The sequence below is a fragment of the Carettochelys insculpta genome, chromosome 10 (genome assembly GCF_033958435.1).
Source record: "Carettochelys insculpta isolate YL-2023 chromosome 10, ASM3395843v1, whole genome shotgun sequence".
Taxonomy (NCBI): domain Eukaryota; kingdom Metazoa; phylum Chordata; order Testudines; family Carettochelyidae; genus Carettochelys; species Carettochelys insculpta.
Window position 1 is genome coordinate 18,852,598 of NC_134146.1, and position 16,619 is coordinate 18,869,216.

The 16,619-nt window shown below is 42.3% G+C and overlaps 1 long non-coding RNA gene across 1 annotated transcript in view; it reads right to left on the bottom strand.

Moving 5' to 3' along the window:
• Positions 1–6,363: 6,363 nt before the first annotated feature.
• Positions 6,364–16,619, bottom strand: part of LOC142018391 (uncharacterized) — a 30,384-nt gene continuing 20,128 nt past the window's right edge. Inside the window, exons 2-3 of the long non-coding RNA XR_012646812.1 lie at positions 7,403–7,470; positions 6,364–6,580 (exon numbers count right to left, since the gene is read on the bottom strand). This is a non-coding gene — a long non-coding RNA (uncharacterized LOC142018391). The remainder of the gene's footprint in view (positions 6,581–7,402; positions 7,471–16,619) is intronic.

Consider the following 16,619-nt stretch of genomic DNA (forward strand, 5'->3'; position numbering starts at 1 on the left):
GAAAAATGGTTTCTGGGGCTGCTTCTACGCATGCCCCAATGAGCAGCCCAGAATGCTAATGAGGTGCGGATGTAAATTTCCCACACCTCATTAGAGTACAACCATGTGATTTCTCCAAAATAGACATATAGACACGCAGCCAGTGGGGATCTTCTGGAAGGAAACCCTCCTTCCGGAAGCCCCCTTTTGAGAAAGAGGGGGCTTCTGGAAGGAGGGTTTCCTTCCGGAAGATCTCTGCAGACCGCAGGTCAACACATCTATTTTGGAGTCCAGAAGACCTTCCTCCAGACTCTGAATCACATAGCCATATGCTAATAAGCACAGGAAATTTACATCCGTGCCTCATTAGCATCTTCTGGGCTGCTTATAACCATGCCCCTTCCAGGAAAAGGGGCATGTGTAGAAGCAGCCTGGAAGTGTCTGTTAAGAGAAGTGGTCTGCCTGGAGTCACTGCTAATATCAAAAGTGGGGAAATTGTCCTTGTAATACATAAAGTAACTGATATCTTTCTTGAGCCCAAGGTGATAAGTATCAAACTTGAGAATAAATTCCAGTTCATATACCTCCCTCCCTTCGTAATATGAGGTTAAAGTCTCTTCGTTTTAGAATGCGCACCATTAAGCCTTGGATGTTACGACCTGTTAAACTGAACTGTTCACTTACAGGTTTATATGTATTCGGATTCCTAATGTCTGATGTGTGTCCATTCAGTCTTTGGTGACGTGATTGTGTCCAGTTTGTCCAATATACATGGCAGAGGGTCATTACTGGCACTTGATGGCATTTATCACATTAGTGGAAGTGCAGGAATATGAGCCCCTAATCATGTAACTGACATGGTTAGGTCCAGTGATAGTGTCGCCAGTGTAAATATGTTGACAGATTTGGCAATGGGGTTTGTTCCAAGGAAAAGTTCCAAGATTAGTATTTCTGTAGTGTGGCATGTGGTTGCTAGCGAGAATTTTCTTGAGGTTGGGCAGCTAATATCTAATGTGATATAGGCCATCATGTGCCAGCAATGCAACATCCATACTTTGGAATGATTTTAGTCAGCTGGATATCTAACTTATCATGCATGTGGCCAAGTTTCCCGTGGTTCCATAAAGTTTGCTTACAGCCACGGGTCCTGGCTCTCAGTGTTCTGTGCTGTTATTTAGCTCTAATTTACCCCAAATGTCTTCTAAGAGCCCAGTAAGCAGTGGAAATGCTGGTAATGTTCTAGACAATATAGATCTTTCATGGTTTGGCAAATTCTCTCATTTGGCAACAATCAGGTCCCAAGAGTGCTGGTGTAGAGAGGTTCAACTTGTACACTTGAAATTGGAAAATATTAAAACAATTCAAGCAGGAACTTCATTACTCACAAATATTTGTATGAGTACAGCTTAACTGTTTGGGTGTTCACAGGCAGCAAACATAAAGGGTCATAATGAACACAAGCTACTGAATATTTGTTTATGAATTAAAATATTTGTTTTAGGAAAACATTTGCCATTATTAGCTCAGCTCTAATGATTAAAATGGGAAAGCAATGATATGGTATAATAATTTCATGAGGAACCTCTGTTGCCTTTACTGAGTGTTGCATTTTAATCTTCATTTAGGTAGTTATTCCTCTGTCACACTCCAACTAAAAGGTACACACACCTTGCTCCTATTTATCCCTCTTTTCAGTTTTTTTATTTTTCCTCTTTACCTCAGTGCCTCTCTGATTGCCTCATTCTTATTTCAGACCTGAACTGGAGAGATTGAAGACCTCCAGTTCCCAGAAAAGACAATAGGCAAAACAGAATAATCCTGGAAATTTTGCCTGAATAAGGACTACATAAAAACTGACAAGAGTTTTCTGAGTTATGTCCAATTTGAATTGGAAGTGTTCAGCACCTCTAAGGATCAAATCCATTGTTATTGATATCCATGCTGATGCTCCTTGATTAGAACTAAGCAAATAGTTCCTGTCAAAGAAATGATTAGATTGATGTGACATCTCTCTTGATCCTGGTTTTTCTATGATCAGTGTGCAGTTTTCTCACATTTGTTATTCATGATGATTTGAGAAAGATTTTTATGAATAATGATTGTTCTATTGATTTGCACCTCTTTGCTTTCCCCATATTTGGCCTTTGGCTGCCATCTCTAGAAGTTTCCAGGGAAGGGCTGATACTAAAATAAATTGGGTGATAATGTCACAGCTCCCCCCCCATGCTCTGTGAGAATTGGCTTATGAATATGAATGTGTAACCTGAAGATACTTTATGAAAAATGACTCATGTAACATATCTTAAAATTACAACCAACTAAATTGTTATATTCTGTTATTGTCCATGTGTCATTCTGGTATGTGAAGTTAAAAATATGAAGTGTGTATTTGTTTATAATTGTAAACATGCTAATGAGTGTCATTATTGATGCTCCAGAAACTGAATAGCTTGGTGATCAAGTCAATGACCTGTGAATAGTTTTGCTTGTCCTGTGGTGGGTCCTAGAAAGACATATGGGCAGGCCACCTGATACTGAAATCCATTTTGGATCTGGTACTTTTCCACTCAAACTGAGAAAAGTTTGAACCAAGCACAAATATTTCCCACCTTGGGCATAAACAATATAGATATAGATATAAGCAGGGCTGAGGGGAACCAAGCAATAGGGGTGGTCACCGGATACCAGGAGATCCGCCATGTAATTCCTAAGATGCCTGCTGGAAACATCTAAGACTGAACATGGGGAGGGATTGGCCCCAGACTAGTAGGTTGCTTAGCTTGTGAAAGAGATTTTTAGGTCAACTATTTAGGGTAAAAATTTACATGTAACAATTTTTAATACATTAAAACTAGTTGACATTCTTCTGTTTATTTTAACTTAGTAACTTACTTTAATTTGTTTTCACTTGCAGCCACGTAAATCTCACTTTTTATACTTAATAAAAACATTTTTGTTTATTATCAAGCCTGACATATATAATTGTTACTTGGAGGAGGGGGCAACGACTGTGCATATAGCCCTTTCACTGACAAAAGAGGAGCTCTTTCTCTGTGTACCACTTCTGCTGAGCCCTCATAGTTGAGTGCTCCTACAGCTGGACTGGTTTCGTGTCTGTGTTGCTCTGCAGGGGGGCACTTACCCTAACTCTGTGCCTTTGATGGGGAGGAATCAGAACTTCTGGCCCAGCAAGACAGGCTGATAGGGAGCTCCAGAGAGCAGGAAGGTGGACATCAGTGGCTAGGCCAGCTTATAAAGGGAAACCCCAAGGGGATTATTGTGATTCGACCCATCACAGATATGTTATTACAGCATAAGCATATGCAGAATTGTTTATAGTGGAGAACCATCCTTGCCCATATGCAGGACATTCACTTGCACAGGACTCCGCTGGGGCTTAATTACCACCCACCCACCTGCTCCCATCCCCAGTATGTGGCTCTGCTTCCTCTAGTGAGACTCTAGTTACCCTAACAGTGTAAAGGCCTGCCAGAGCTATTAGTGGCACACTGAACCTGTGAAAGAGCCATTCCAGTGGCAATGAAGCCATTTAACAGGCATTTCCCAACTCAGGTATATACTGTCAGCTTCTGAATTTACTGTCTTAGTTTACAGCTGGGGATGGGGAGAACCCAGCCTGTGGTCTGGATCAGACCCAGAGGCCCAGGGCTTCCTTCCATTGCAGCCGGCCGGTGGTGGAGTGGAAGGTTGGGATCCCTGAGCCTTGTGGTCCAGATCAGGCAAGCCGTGGTCTAGATCCAGACAACAGGCTCTGCTGAGGGTGGGGGCACTAGGGGGCCCTCTGGACTCTGCTGCCACTTGCTGCTGTTCCCCCAGCTGGGGGAAGGGAAGGGAAGGGAAGGGAGAGCAGCAGTGATCTTGGTAGCCTGCCCAGAGACCTCATACCTCTGGTCTGATTGGCCAGAATTCCAGTCAATCAGAGCAATGAAGGGTGGTGCCTGGTAGCAGCATGGGGGAGGAGGCACAGAGCCATGTGCATCCAGGGGTGCTACACAGCTAAGGTGCACCCCATTGCCCAGATCCCTCACTCCCAGACAGCTCCTGCACCCCTTCCCATTCAGATCTCATCTCACCCCCTTCCACTGCGACTCACCACCTGCATCCTGCTGTGCTTCCTCCCTTCCAGACCCCTCACTCCCCCACACTGACCCCTCTGTCCCAGACCCCGCACTCTAAACCCTCCACCCCCACCTGCCCAGACTTGACAACCCACTTCTACACCCTTTCCACCCAAACTCCCCACCCACACCCTGCTCCCTCCTTTCCAGACTCCTCACCCCATGCTAACCCCTCCCTTCCAGACCACACACCCTCACCTGACCCCTCCCGTCCAGATCCCATACCCCAAACCCTCCTGTACCCTTCCTTCCACCTAAACCCATACATCAAGCCTGTTCCTGCACCCCCTCTAGCCCAGATCACCCACCCCCAGCCCACTCCTGCACCCTCCCTCCCATCCAGACCTTATAGCCCATAGTCAGAGACCACATCAAAGAGGTGGGGAGTTTTGCTTCTCACTTGTGTCATTCACAACTGATTTGTCCATGGGTATGTGGCCCCTGACCTAAAGAAGGTTCCTCATCCCTGGTCTACAGGACCTTAAGTTAAAATTTGTTTAAAAACTATGTCATTGTTGTGTTGCTGAAGATTATAAAATTACATCTCTAAAAACCATCATTCCCTGCCCCTTCTCCCATGCTGTCACTGGGCATAGGGGCACAAGTTTAACAGTACCGCTTAGGGCCCCATAAATCCCAAGGACTGCCTTGTTATAGTGAGTCATTAATACCCAAAATTAAAGCTTTGGTGCCAGTTTTGAATAAACACATAGACCAATAGGTATTGTTTCTGTTTGCTGAGTATACCTGTTACAGGGCAGACTAAGGATAGAGCCACACTACAGTGGAAGATAGACTCACTCAGGGTCGATCTTCCAAGGTTTAATTTCACATCTGCATGAAATGACGTTCCCAGGGGTCAATGTCAACAACTGTACTCCTTGCGAGAGGCGAGGAGTAAGGAAGGTTGAAGGAAGGTCAATGTTCTGCCATGTGGACAGACAAGGAAGTCAACCATAGATACATCCATTTTAGCTACACAATTGGCATAGCTAAAATGGCATATCGGCAGTTGACTTCTGTGTCTAGTGTGGACATAGCCTAACTTTTTAAGAGATTTGTGCTCAATCCCACCTTTTTCATCTGGTCCCAGGTGATGGATTTGGGCCTGTGGTTAGGTCAGGTGACCAGGCTTCATATAATGATAGGCCAGAGGTGAGGCTTCCAATAAGCCTGGTCACTGAGGAGGATGGTGGCAGGAGCTAGGGAACATCTAAGCAAGAGTATTTTGGAGAAATCGGGCATAGGCCTAACAGAGCTCCCCTTGTTCAGAGCAAAAGGAGCTGAGAGAGTGCAGGGGCCTGAAGCCTGGATACCAGGGTAAGAGAAAACACAAAAGGAAAGAGACCTTCAGGATGGTTTTGCTGTGAGGACATGGTATCAGATGACTTGGGAAATGGCTCTTCACTTCAGCCATACTGAAAGGCCTGGCTGAAGCTACCTTCAGTGAATGGAAGAAGCTTTTTAAAAGTCTATAAAGTCAGAAGCTTGAGGAAATGCCAGGCAACAGGATCTGGGATTTAGGGAAGAATCAGTTGAACCCAGCAAGGGGCTGAAAAAACTGTGCAGTGGGGAAAAGATTTAAGCTGACATTTGGACAATGGTGTTGTTTTAATACCCCAGGCTCCAACAAGGGGTGTTATTCGACACTCAAGAGTCAGCAAAGCTTTGAACAAGCCCAACAAGGAAAAAGCAGGATTGTTTAAAACCCTGTCACAGTGGCTCTTAAAATCACTTTTCCCCAGCACATAAGCATGTATTCACTTCCCGTGAATATTGTGTAATATTCCCTTATTTGCTCTTCCCATGAACTTTCCTGACAGTGAATTCATTAACCTGAATATTTATGGAAAATGCACACAACAGGCATGTGAAAATAGGTGGCCCAGCTCTCTCCCTGATGTACACTCACATGTATGCTGCTTTATTTCTGGTTTGTGTTCACTACAATGTATAGTTGGGTGATTTTTAGTGAAAGCAGCTCAACTGACTATACATCTCAACAAAACAGTGCTTCTGAAAATATCTTACAACCCATAGTCCCAATCTTTGCATGAGGCTCAACCCCTGAAAGTGAATCATGAGCTCCCAAACATCAAGTGACTTTCCTGGAATATATCAAAACAAAAAAGCAGCAAAGTAGCACTTTAAAGACTAACAAAATAATTTATTAGGTGATGAGCTTTCGTGGGACAGACCCACTTCTTCAGACCATAGCCACACCAGAACAGGCTCAATATTTAAGGCACAGAGAACCAAAGATAGTAATCAAGGTTGACAAGAAAAAAAGGTTGACTTTCCTGGAATGTAGCGTCCAAGGGTGTCTCCTCGTGTAGCACAGGGTGAATGGGGACTGCACCCCTTACTTCAGTCCTTCTTGGCATGCAATGTGCTCTGCCATGGTTCTGCTCGATCAGCCAGTGCAGGAAATGGTGGGTGCGACTGTCCTGTCCTTTCTCAGGCTGTTTGGGAGTAGAGGTAATACCATATAACATTCCCTCTACTTTCTAGAATGTTTCTATCATTCACACCCCTCCTGTGACCCAGATAAGAACCAGTCAAAAACTGCCCTGAAAAGAACACCTCAGATAAGAAAAAAGTTAAGCCTCTCAGTCCCACAACCAACAGGAGATTGCAGGGATCTATAAGTTTTGGTTCAGTAACAAACAAAAACAAATAGTACACCCAACTGTATATTTTGTAGCTAGTAAACTCTGGCAGTTTGCACAATGGCTGCATTTACCGCCGGGTAATATTTTGGCAGATCTCTCTTGTCCCACACCCTTGCAGTAAGAAAAGCAAGGCACCAGACCTATAGCTTCACTAGGATGCAACTTTTTTGTGTAAAACATCTGGGAACTATTTGACAAAAACTCCTCCAGTGTAAGTCATCTCTTTGTAATCCATTCCACCTGGGGGATGGCTGCTCTGAGGCCTGACCCTAGGAATTTGGTCCCAGTACCATTTCTGGGATCCCACAGAACTTATTGGGTACTAGGATTAGGCAGGTGGAAAGGAGGGGGTTATACCAGACCTTAGAAGCCCCAGCTTCATTTTCCATCACCTTTAGGAGTGGCCTTTTCCAAATCTGAAGCCGATTCTGGTTTATCAAGGAACCAGAGGCATCTGCCAAGTAGCAACAAAAATGACTTTTATAAACTAACCAAAACACCGCAGCCATGGGCTGCTGAGCAACAGATTAAAAAACTCATGCTTATCCAGGTTAATCTGACAGCAAGGAAAAACACCTTCCCAGTACCCAAAAAATTACAGTAAACTCTTACATATCCAACAGCCCCGGGACTGGGAGGTTGCCGGATATTCAAATTTTCTGGATAAGAGAGCGCGATACCTAGAAATGTATAACATGAAAGAAAAACAAGATTAGCTATTAAGAAACAAAGAAAGAAGTATGCAGAGTGCTTTATTTACCAACAACAGTAGTATTGTACACTGTAAACTTATACTGTATTTGCTGTAGGTATTTGAATTTACTTTCACTATACCATACTTATGGAAAGCAAAACTGGAAAAATCATGGAGGGGCTCCTCAAGGAAGTCATTTTGAGGCACTTGAAGGAAGGGAGAATGATCAGCAACACTCAGCATGGATTCATGAAGGGCAAGTCATGCCTGACCAATCTGATTAGTTTCTACAATGAGATAACTGGCTCTGTGGATAGGGGAAAATCAATGGATGTGATTTATCTTGACTTTAGCAAAGCTTTTCATATGGTCTCCCACAATATTCTTGTCAGCAAGTTAGAGGAATGTGGATTGGATAAATGGACGGTAAGATGGATAGAAAGCTGGCTAGAAGGTCGGGCCCAGCGGGTAGTGATCAACAGCTCGATGTCGGGATGGTGGTCAGTTTCTAGTGGAGTGCCCCAAGGTTCAGTTCTGGGTCCTGTTCTGTTCAACATATTTATCAATGACCTGGATGAGGGGTTGGATTGCACTCTCAGCAAGTTTGTGTATGACGCTAAGCTAGGGGGAGAGGTAGATACGATGGAGGGTAGGGATAGGGTCCAGAGTGACTTAGACAAATTGGAAGACTGGGCTGCAAGAAATCTGATGAGGTTCAATAAGGACAAGTGCAGAGTCCTGCACTTGGGCCAGAAGAATCCTAAGCATTGTTACAGGCTGGGGTCTGACTGGTTCGGTAGTAGTTCTGCAGAAAAGGACCTGGGAGTTGTAGTGGATGAGAAGCTGGACATGAGTCAACAGTGTGCCGTTGTAGCCAAGAAAGCTAATGGCATATTAGGTTGCATCAAGAGGAGCGTTGCCAGTAGAGCCAAAGAAGTGATTGTTCCTCTTTATTCGGCTTTGGTGAGGCCGCATCTGGAGTACTATGTCCAGTTCTAGGCCCCCAATTATAGGAAGGATGTGGATACATTGGAGAGGGTCCAGCGGAGGGTGACCAAAATAATTAGGGGGCTGGAGCATATGACTTATGAAGAAAGGTTGAGGGAATTGGGACTGTTTAGTCTGGAGAAGAGAAGACTGAGGGGGTACTTGATAACAGCCTTCAACTTATTAAAGGGAGGTTGCAAAGAGGCTGGAGAGAGGCTGTTCACAGTGGTCACGGATGGCAGAACACGGAACAATGGTCTCAAGTTGTGGTTGGAAAGGTCCAGGTTGAACATTAGGAAAAACTCTTTCACTAGGAGGGTGGTGAAGCATTGGAATGGTCTACCCAGGGAAGTAGTGGAGTCTCCATCCCTGGAGGTGTTTAAGTCTTGCCTCGACAAAGCCCTGGCTGGGCTGATCTGATGGGTTTCATCCTGCTCAGAGCAGGGGGCTAGACTCGATGGCTTCTTTAGGTCTTTACCAGCTCTATTGTTCTATGATTCTATGAATATACTTATGGTTCAAATGCCAGTTATTTGAGAGTTCTGGATAATAGAATGCTGGATATGAAAGTTTACTGTAACTAGCATGCTGCTCACAGCAAGTCCCTAGAACCCAATTCTGTTCTAAACCAAGAAAAGAGAGTAACAGAGAGGTAGCCATGTTACTCTATATTCTAACAAAACAAAACAGCAGTCATGTAGCACTTTAAAGACTAACAAAAATAATTTATCAGGTGATGAGCTTTCGTGGAACGGAGCCACTTTTTCAAATCTATAGCATATCCAGTACAGACTCAGTTAGATAACACAGAGGTTAAAAAAAAAAAAAGCAATCAATCAAAAAATTGCAATGTTTGGAACTCTGTGCTATATAACTGAGCCTGTATTGGATATGCTATAGATTTGAAAAAGTGGGTCTGTCCCACGAAAGCTCATCACCTAATAAATTATTTTTGTTAGTCTTTAAAGTGCTACATGACTGCTGGTTTCTTTTGCAAGAAAAGAGAGGGTGGCACTTCTCTTCCTGGTACAGATTGCTACTCACTTGGGTGTACGGGAGCCACAAGCTCATACCACACACTTCTAGTCAACCATCAGCCACACAGCTCCAACCTTCTCCAGCCCAGAAGGAGGATGAGTGCCTACCATGAAGTAAGGAAGGTTTAACACTTACAGGAACCAAGGGTTTCTTCCTCTGCTGGCCCAGATGAAGCCTGAGAGGTTGTGGGAGGAGCAATGTAATCAGCAATTCCAATTTGCTGCACTAAATAATTTCAGGGAATACATTTTCATGCTACGACATAAATGAAACTCTAATCAAGAGCCAGGAAAATGACTCCGGATCAGTTGAAAATAATCTGTACTTACAGTCTGACCCTACACTTCTTGGTCACGTGAGTCCCATTTGTATTTAGTATAATAAGTCTAATGGGCCACCTGACTAAGGCAACAGAATTAGACCCTTGATGCAAAAGACTTTTTTGAATCCTTTTATTGAAACTCCTGGGTATACAAGGAGAATCATGAAGCTTCCTATTATGTCCAACAGGATTTTGATTCAACGAACACCGGGGATTGAATGAAATGAATAGACTCTCTTATGCTTTTGCATCTTGCCAAGAATTCACAGTTGTGTAAAAGACTCATTATTTCTCAGTCTATGAACCATTTCTTCACTAGTACATCATGAAACTTCTGAAATTCATCCATCTACCACTGGGACTTTCTCTGATTTCTAGTACCATCTGATACACAACGTTGCATAAGAAAAAAAGAATATGATGAAATTTTTATTTGCGAGAAGAATTAGAATCCTCCTTCAAGGGATACCCAAATGTACCATTCTTGGATCCAGAGGAAAATTTTAATTGTCTTAACATCACTTGCACCAATACGTTAGTAGCTTTATAGTTTTATTGCATGCTTCAAATTAGCATTTTTCATGATACATCTCCCACTTTTACCTCTAATATGTTCCTTTGTAGCCCATTAAGGATCATCAATAAAAAGATCATGTTGTATTTGAAATTTTATAATTTTAAATCCACAACAATTCACCAAGTTTTCTTGTGCTATGAGAATCTCAAAGTGTATTCCCTATTCATTTTTGGTATTCAAGTTTTCATCCTTTTCAATAATAGCATTATTAATGAAACATATTTAGTTGGACTGGGTTAATTCTTCATAAAGCACTCTTTCCATTATTTAAAACTGCTTTTAAAGTAATTTAGGCCTAGGCCCCTCAAAGTGTTCAGACTCGTGACCCTCATTGAAATCAAACCTTACACAGCTTTAAGGATCTGGGCCCTAGAGCCCAAACCCCTATCTTTGAATCCAAATGGAGCAGGGGCAGGTCCATTATGTCTAGAATGATGCTAGGGCAGGTCAGAATGTTTTTCTAGGGAAAATTTCAGCTTTACAATGAGAAACGGAAAACCTCACGTCATTTCAGGTGAAAATTTCTACTGAGAAACGTCCCTGCAGCACTTCAAAGGAGTTGGAGTTCAGGTGCCTCATGCCCCACATTCTACTGCATAGGCTAGGCTGTCTGGCTACACTATATATCGCATGAATGCCATGGTCTCCCTACCTGCTGAGATTCAGTGGTGCAGCATTAGAGTAACTGGCTGTGTCTACACTTGCATTCCTCTTTCGAAAGAGGCATGCAAATGAGGGAAATCAAAAATGCAAATGATGTGTATATTTACATATCTGGTGTCTTATTTGCATATTCTCCTTTGAAAGAAGAAAAGCAGTGTAGACGCAGCTCTTTTGAAAGTAAACTCCATCTTCGAAAGAACCCTTCTTCTCTTTTTTATGGGAAGCTCTTTCAAAAGAAGAATATGCAAATGAGGTGCCATATATGTAAAGCTGCACCTCATCTGCATTTTCAGTTCCCCTCATTGGCATGCCTCTTTTGAAAGAGGAATGCAAGTGTAGACACAGCCACTATGGCCAGGGTATGTCTTCAGAGGTATAATACCATAGTGAGTCCAGATCACAGAGAAAAAAATGGGGATTTCAGACCCCCACATTACAAGTGCCATGAGATGCTGCAGTGGCCTATCCAAATCAAACTGTTCAGATATTCAATTTTTTGATGAAAAGCAGGTGCTTTTTTATTTTATTAGCTGAAAACCCAATTTTGCCTCTGAAGAACAGTTTTGATGGAAACATTTTAACCAGTTCTGCAAAGAGTTGCTATAAGTGTGTTTTAACTTCTTGTCCAGAATGTCTTTATCCATCACCATTGAAGTCAGTATATGTCACTGGGCTTTATGATCACATTTTCAGGTCAGCCAGTGGAAAAGAACAGCTTATAAAGATTTTGCTGAGGTGAGCATCACAGAGCAAGTCCTTAGAAAAGAATAATGAGTCTTCTTGTCTTATTGCATAAGCCACAAGTAAACAGCAAATTATTTTTGTTACCTTGATCATAAAAATAGACCTTTAAAAAATGGAAAACCAGATCAACGATTGTAATACCAAGGTTAATTCCTCTTACGGCATTCAAAGTTTGTTAAGGTTCAGTCTTCAAAAGAAGAAAATTCAGGGTCAAAGATCAAGCCTCTTTCCCAGTGTCTAGCCACAACGGGATGCCATCCTAAATTCTACCCAACTGTGTCAGATTGTGGCCAAATATTGGAGGCTTGATCCTTTGAAGTTTCCTTCTTTTGTGGATTTAAGCCAGACCCACATTTTTTTAAAACTCAGTCTCTTGGCGAATTGAATGTAGTTTTCTGTGTGAGTAAAACTGAGTACAAAGCTTTTGACACTTCCAGGGGGATAACTTTAAAATAAACTTTGCTCCTTTATTTCTCTTCATGTTTTTGTTGGCTCTAGTTATTTGATTAAAAATATAGGCCATCAGAATCCAAAAAGGAAGGGAAGATACTGATAATTTTTCCAAAATATTTTCTGTCATTTTCATAAATGCTTTCCAGATTTGGACTTGACATCCCTACAGATTTCATGATGTTTTAAGGATTATTCAAGTAACACTTGTCTTTAGTTTGGTCCAAATTATTAATATTATGATTACACTATTAAATGTTTTCAAGCGTGCTCTTTAGTGATATTTAATATGAGGTTTTTGAGATTTAAATCAAAATTTAAACAAAGACATTCATCAAACAATTTAATTTGCATATGTATTCAATTAGCAAATATAATGCCCTCATGGCTCAAAACCCCTATTGACTTCAATGTTAATTTTGCCTAAATAAGGAATACAGACTGTGCTATTAAAATGTGTAAAACAATTTTTTTCCACAATTCTGTGCTTAAGTCCCAAGTCTTTCACATAGGACTACTGTGTTGTCTAATAAGAAGGAGGTAGTTTGTGGTTAGAAAAAGCCTATCTTCAAATTCTATGGCACCCGACAGGCAAGATCATTGCAATATTCCTTTGGATCTGCTACTTTCCATGCACTGATAGGATGAATCTCATATGCCCACAGTATGGGGGTTGGAAATCAATGTACACACATACGTCATTTAGCAGCCTTGTTTTCACTGCATTCCTTTTAGCCACACAATGTGGGTTGCTGGCCTACACAGAGTAAGCAATAGAACAAGAGAGTCCATGGTGTTGGAGAAGGTAGCTGCATAGGGGGAAATCATGGAGTCAGTGAAGGTTTGTGTGGAGAGAGTTAGGTGGGAGTAGACAGCCACAGAGAAATTTGGGAGATGAGAAGTCACTGAAAGGATTGTCTGATACAATGGCTGTTGGAGGGAGGGTGAACAGTGTTACAGCAAAATCAGGTGATGATGGAGGAGACGGAGAGGTCAGAAAGGAAGTACTCATTGGAGACAAGGTCAGAAGAGCAAATACTATGGTGAGCTTCTCTAAACCAGTGCTCCTGAATTGGTGTGCCACAAAGGAGCATTTAGCGTGCTGTAAAATGTTGAGAAAAATATTTTAAATGAATTGAATAAATCAGAGGTGGCCAACCTGTGCATGTGGCTCTTTGGGCCATTAAATGTGGCTCCTCCTCAGAGCTGCATACCGGAAGAGCCATCTGCCACTCTGCGCATGTGCCCCACTGCTTGATGGGAGAAGCATGTGGTGGTAGCAGCGGCAGTGGTGGTAGCGGCTCTGGGGCAGCAGCAGCGGCTCTGGGGCAGCGGCTCTGGTGAGTCACCGGCATCAAGTTAGAGCAGAAGGGTTGTGAGGGGGATGGAGGTACCTGACTCTGGGGCAGGGGAGGTGAATTGGGTTATACATATTGGACAAGCCATGAAATCATAACAAATGCTGACGTGTGCCACGAGGTGATGAAGGGTGCTGAGCACTGCTCTAAATCTGCACACTCATGGATGTACACAGTACACAGGATGAATGCAATGAAAGCAGGAAGAACTGTAAAACACTGAAATCGGAGATGGCAAGGGTGATCACAGAGTTTAGTGATATCAAGGGAGAGTAAACACGAGAGCCACATGGCACACACATCAAGGAAGGCAAAGATGTGCAAGAAGTGAGAGAGAAGCAAGATTGTGAGCTGGTGGTTGGTAGCACGAGCTGGTCTCTTGTTAATCCACAGGCAACATGGCTTTGAGCAAGCTCCCGGCTGCATAGGAGACGAAAGACGGGCTAAGCTTCTGCCTTGCATGCTGATGAAAATTGGCTTGTGTGCCATTGTTGGCACCCGTGTGGAGGTTGCTGACCCCTGGTCTAGAGTAAGGCATTAGTTAGTGAGAAAGGTAACTGCAGCTTCAGAGATAAGTATGAGAGTTAGATATTCCTGCGTGAGATGTTTAAGCATCATTATTGTATAGATATGTACTGTGTTGGGCGTTTTTGTTGGTTTTCAGACTTTGTACAGTCCATAAGTGGCTCTACAAATAGAAAGAGTGAATAAATGCATAAAGTTCTCCACAAACTCATAGGAAGACTCATCCAGAGTTTGAGAAAATTGACACCAAACAACTGACATGGACTGGCTTTTTGAGGCAAGGTTAAGTGCTACATTCTCCATTATACTGAAGGCAAAACTGCTTGTGAGAAAATATAAAACAAATAGACTGTTAACTGTGGACTATCTCTTGATGTTGCTTCTCAAGTGAAGCCTGGGCTTGGTCTGTTATTTATGAAATCGGTTTATTTTTCTCTGTAGCACTCTTACTTGTGCCTGCAGAATCAGTACAATACCCACAGAAACTATTTAATGCAGAAATATTTTCCCACTGCTAAAGAAAATAGCTGGAGAGATGCTTAAATAGCAGCAAAGGGAGCAAAATTCAAGTCATCGCATTGCTGCTTTCTGCTTCAAAGAGGGGATAGAATCATTGCAGGTAGAATGTTTTCTGTTAAAAAAGCCAACACTCAGACCTGGAATTTACTTATCTGTAGCAGGAGGTGCTTCAAGATATATTATCCCTGTCCACATTCCACACATGGATGTGCATGTGTATAAGTCTGAAGAGTTTTAGTAAAGCCATGGCCATTGGTCTGCAAATGGGCAGTTGTTCTTCTAGTGCAGAGGGGGTGATATGGATGAGCATCTCATCAAGTTCCTACTCCTACCACAAATCCCGATATGATCCACAGAAGGGAAAGGAAATAAGTATTGGAATATGGATAAACACTTGTCTCAAATAACTGGTAGGTAACCTGTATTTCTCCTTCAAGCCACGATCCCTATGTGTATTCCACACATGGAAGATAAAACAAGCAGTAGTCAAACAGAAGGGGGTAGCGGTGATGCAGAAGTGATGGCTGCCTGTCATACTTCTGTTCTTGGAGCTCTGTCTGTAGCAGAAGACTGGATCAAAGTGCAAAGTCTTGTGTAGATGTGTAAGAAGCTCCAGAGAGAAGCCATACTTACACCTAGTAAAGATATATCGTACAGAGATGCCACAGGGGTTACTTGTGCTCTAGTGGAATGGACCTTACCCTTTCCACAGGAGAGATGTGAGCTAATTGGTAACGAAGCCAAAGGTCCAATTTAGAAAGTCTCTGCTGAGAGAGAGCTTTATGTCTTGATTTCTCTGCTACGGCAGCAAAACATTTAGGTGTATTTGTAATTGTTTTTGTTTTTTAATCGATAAAGGCTACTGCTCTTTAGCCATCTAATAAATGAAGCTTTCTTTCCTCAACAGAGGTGTGCAATTTTTGAAAAAAATGTTGGTAAGGGAACGGTTTGATTTATGTGAAATCCTGAAAACATTTTAGGGATGAATTTTAGGTAAGAGTGAAGAAAGACCTTTCATTTTATGAAAAATCATATGTGATGAGTTTACAATGAGTGAACCCACCTTGCTGACCCTTCTGGCTGATGTGATAGCAATGAGGAGTGCCACTTTAATTGAGAGATGGAATGTTGAACATGTAGCTAAAGATTTGAAGGAAGGTTCAATGGGAGGTGAAAGAATGAGATCAAGGAGTTTTGAGCTACTGAATTCACCAGTGGTGGGAAGGATCTGATAATAATTCCCATCAGGGATCTAGTCATCTTGGAATTAGTAAAGAAAGTGTGGTGGGATGAGAAGCATTAATTACTGCTAAACAAAGCCATGGGGAACTACCAGAGAGACCTGATGCAAAGAGATAAAATAATGATAATTTTAATTGCAAAACTACATTTTACCCAATAACTATTGAAATATATGATAAGGTAAAATATCTTCCAGGTGTCCATTTACAATGCTGAACTAACATTAAAACAGCAAAAGGAAGTGATATTTTATAATTTAATTATCTAGGGTCTGGCTTCATTTAACGCATAATGAAATTATATACCAGAAATTGACTCTACTGGGTGTGAGATTTCTATCTGAAGAGAACTCTGTTGGTGCTCTCATTTGTGTGTTAGTGAAGGCTAAAAAGAATATTTCATAAGGGAAACATGTTTGGTTAGGGAAATTGGATTAACTATATGATCTTTTGCTCTCAAACAGAAAAGACAGGCTTACCTGCCACAGAAACACCATCCAGGACACTGATTTACATAAAAAACATTGAACAGTTCACAGTGTGGCCGACAGCTACCACAGGCCCTGGGGCAAGGTATGGTCCAGCTCCATGGCCCTAGCAGAGGCGGAGCCTTGCACAGAAGGGGTGGGGCCAAGGACACTCAACCTTTAGTGCTGCCTGGAGCTCCCATGGCATTTCAAAGGAGCCTGGAGCTCCCTGCTGCCACTGCTA